Here is a 4,378-nt window from a genome sequence, read left to right as displayed (position 1 = left end):
TAAAGTTTCTATTACTCTATCTTCAAGTTTACTGATCTTCTGCAGTATCTAATTTATATTAAGTCAATCCAGTAAAATTTTTACCTTAAATATTGTGTTCTTCATCTTTAGGACTTGATATTGTTAATTGTATTTTGTATTATGTAAATGTTTTTATTTAAAATTAAATATTCATTGTGTTAACACTAGCCCTTACAAATCCCTGTTTGATAATTTATAATATCCATTTCTAGCTTTTTATTTTTTCTTTCAAATCAGATGCCTATTGTTCAGACATGACAAGTTTCCAGTGTGGCACATCACATGTACACGAAAAACCTAGTCATCATGCTCAGAAACTACCAGAGGATCATCATTTCTAGTTTTAAAACTTTTTTTCTTTTTTGAGACAATCTCACTCTGCAATCATGACTCACACAGCAACTTCTGCCTCCTGGATTTAAGTGATTCTCGTGCCTCAGCCTCCCAAGTAGCTGGGATTATAGGCATGCAACATTACACCTGGCTAATTTTTGTATTTTTGGTAGAGACAGGATTTTACCATGTTGATCAGGCTGGTCTCAAACTCCTGACTTCAAATGATCCACCTGCCTCGGCCTCCCAAAGTGCTGGGATCACAGGCATGAGCCACCGTGCCTGGCCTAAAACATTTTTTAATGACTTTTTTTCCTGTATACTGGGTTCTATTTTCCAGCTTCTTGATCAATTATTAGTATTATCAGTTTACTTAATACTCATGTTTTGATTCTTGTTATTGAGTGTTGACTTTTATGTTGCTGAATTTTCTTACAGAGCACTGGCATTTTTTTTTTCCTGGAAGGCCGTTAAATTACTTGCAGATGTGCTTGATCTTTTAGAGGCCTGTTTTAAAAGGCATGTGTAGCGTAGCCTTTACTGCAAGGCTAGTTTACCCCTATTATGTAGAAATGATAAGTCTCAGGTCCCTACTTTTGGTGGAAATATTGTAGGTGGGTGATGCAGCCGCTCCAACAATAGTTGGTTAAAACTCAGAAGTCTCTCATTTCTGTGTGAGCTCTGAGAATTGTCTCATTTATATTTTCTAATTGTTTTTTCCTGACATTGTGAAATTTTACCCTATGCAAGCACAACTTAGTATTCAGTTATAATTTGGAGCAGATCCCTATCAGATTCTTGGAACCCTTTTCATGGTCCCCTCACCTCTGGTTCTTTCCTACCAATTCCAACCATATGAGCGTCCTTGAATTCCAATCTTCCTTTCACAAATTTAGTTACTCTCCTATGCTCTGTTTGGGTTCTTTCTTCCAGCATGGATTGTAAAGTGCTAGCCAGAGTGATTTTATTATCTAGTTTGATTATTTCTCTTATCTTAGGGATCATAGTTGTTTAATGTATGTTCTCCAATTTCCAAAAACAGTTGTTTCACATATTTAGTCCATTTTTCTAGCTCTTTATGATGGGTGGACATGTCTATCTAAGTTACTCCCTCACAACTGGAGTAACGTCCTCCACTCCATTAGACTTTAAGATAACTTATAACATGGTTTATTAATTACCCCCAAGGTAACCAAGGCATATAAAACTGTTTGCACAAATGTGTTTTCTATTAATATGATAGAAATTTTATCATTCTTTCAAATTAAAGGAACTTATTGCAAATTATAGAGGCTTCAGTAGCTAATAAGAATGTCTCTCAGCAAAATAAAACCATATAATTAAGAATCATTTGATCAGTCAAGGAGGCATTGTTTTTGAGGATCTCTATAATTTGTTACTGTCTTCTGAATTTGGCAGAACATTTTTTCATTGTCCATACACATTATAATAATGTCATTGATTTTTATCATTTTCTAAAGACTGAGTCTGATTATATTTTGAGGAACCATTAATTCTTGGCTTACATGGCTCTTAGAAAACCTTTTTTTCCAGAATCAATTTGTCCACTTTAAAATGATATAAATTTCTTTTATCTCCTCTCTTTAGCCCTAAAAAGTCTTTAGACATTAATTTGGAATCATTCATTTATTTAGAGAAATCAAAGAAAGCTTACTAAGGATTTGCTTTTTTTTTTTTCATTTTCTTCATAGAAATTCCATTTTCACAGATTTTAACAATCTGTTCCCAATAAGTATATACTAAAAGGTCAGAGTTTTTGGATAAACAAGGAAGAATCTTTAGAGGTGATGAATCTCATATTACTGCAGATGCAATTAAAACATATAAAAACAAAAAGGCTAATAAGTGTGTCAGATTCTATATTTCTTATCCTGCCTATTCCTGACACCTCTAGCTCATCAGAAATTTCTTAATAAAATGACCATATCAAAATCCATCTTTTATACTGCTGCCACTGGTATGCACACAATCAACCAGAAACCATCAGAATCAGAACTAGAAACAAAGGCAAAGAGTCAGATTTAGCACTGATCGATTGCTCAGTTAATTGATATGCGATGCAATACAGAGGCCTGTCAGATAATCATAGATGTGGTTTTTGGAGTATGAAGTAAACTCAAATAAGTTTCATAGGACAAACATATAATTTTAGAGAGACGTATGCCAGTACAAGCACTGCCAGCTGGAACCAAAAGGGACAGAAACAATGAAATGAAAAAAGACCTTTGGGATCTCAACTTCCTATGATCAAGAGGAAGGCTGAAGAGCAATCGGCTGTGAATGTGGAACATCTTTTATTAAAAAGAAAGAATACTCAGAGGGAGAAGACAAGAGCTCTGAGGGTGGGGCAGAGGGTAACCACTCCCAGGGAGAGGAACTGGGTCCTGATCATCACAATCAAGGAATATTTCCTGCTCCCTGATGACATACGCTTGGCTGGATTTCACGATTGATACAGACAGGTATATTAGGCCATTCTTGCATTATTGTTAAGAAATACCTCAGACTGTGTACTTTATTTAAAAAAGGGTTTTAATTGGCTCATCATTCTGTAGGCTGTACAGAAGTTATGATGCTGGCATCCGCTTGGCTTCTGGGGAGCCCTCAGAAACTTACAATTATGGCAGAAGGTGGAGGAGAAGCGGGTATGTTACATGGCCAGAGCAAAGGCAAAAGAGGGGAGTAGGAGAGGTGCCACACACTATTAAATAACCAAATCTCATGAGAATTAATTCACTAACATGATAATGGCACCAAGAGGTTGGTACTAAACCATTCATAAGAAACCAGCCCCATGTAATTCAATCACCTTTCACCAGGTCCCATCTCCAGCGTTGGGGATTACAATTCAACATGAAATTTGGTGAGGGCATAGATCCAAGCCATATCAACTGGTGTCTGCCATTTGCCTCCTGCCTTTCCTCTCTTTGAATGGGAGTATTCATTATGGTTAACCTGTTCTTGTCTCACCAGTGTATGTTTGTTGAAGGGAGATAGATAACTCATCTTTTCAGATCAAGAAGATCTGCTCTTGTTGATCTATGTCTAAGTAGCCTCATATGCATCTGAGCTTGATACAGATTATGAGATTATGGGCTTTAAGCCTGACATCATAATTGGACAAGATTTCTTGGGGCCCTGGAAGTGGGTCTACATATTTTCCATTTGGGATGATTTGAAGTGATTATGGTTAGGGGGTGTACAGTCATTGTTTGTGAAAAGAGTGATAATATTTTAAGCCTTTCACCTCAAAAGATGGGGTCTGTTTTCTATGTCTTGAATTTAAGAATAATTATGTGACTTTTTTTTCCCCAATGGGACATTAGCAAAATTGGTACAAACAGAGGTTTGAAAGTTCTTGCTCATGGAATTTATTCTCTCTTGCTTCTGTTTGGAACCCTGGACCACTATGAAGAGCAGCATATGAAATATGAGATCATGTGGACTAGAGACAGGCTATCTTAGTGGGTGTCCTTATCATACTAACTAGCCTGCCAACCGTGAGATATATGAATGAGTCTATTGTAGACTGCCTAGCCCTGGCAGTGCTGGCACAGAACAGAGAAAGTCCTTAACAAACCCAGAGAACCCTGAAAAATAAAAAGCTATTACATTTTGGGATTTTTTTTTTTTTTGTGCAGCAAAACTAACTAATACAAGTAACTATGAAGAAGAGTGAATGTGGGGATATGGGCTCCTTGAACAATGAAGACATAGGCAAAGGTATTACTCTGAGACATTTGGGCCTTTTTTCACTTTAGATGAACATGATAATGTGCTCATGGAAAACTTGGCTCAAGAAACAAGACACCTCAATATTAGTAAATCTTCCTCAAATAGAATAAATAATAAATTGTTAGCATAAGCTTTTTAAGAATCATGATGTATGCCCTGACAGTAAAACTTATGAAATTAGCAAATATTTACCCATTTTCTCAAATCCCCTTCCTGGGTAGAGAGTAACACTGAAAGAAACTAATAGGTGATTAGCTAGAGATTAGTG

The 4,378-nt window shown here is 36.3% G+C and overlaps 1 pseudogene; it reads right to left on the bottom strand.

The window, feature by feature from the left end:
* Window positions 1-252: 252 nt before the first annotated feature.
* Window positions 253-350, bottom strand: LOC135272184 (small nucleolar RNA U13; annotated as a pseudogene).
* Window positions 351-4,378: the final 4,028 nt, after the last annotated feature.

The sequence above is a fragment of the Aotus nancymaae genome, unplaced genomic scaffold (genome assembly GCF_030222135.1).
Source record: "Aotus nancymaae isolate 86718 unplaced genomic scaffold, 86718_ANA_hifiasm-v0.15.2.pri h1tg000006l, whole genome shotgun sequence".
NCBI classification, from domain to species: Eukaryota; Metazoa; Chordata; class Mammalia; order Primates; family Aotidae; genus Aotus; species Aotus nancymaae.
The sequence above is the reverse complement of the archived record's forward strand: the minus strand, read 5'-3'. Positions and strand labels throughout refer to the sequence as shown.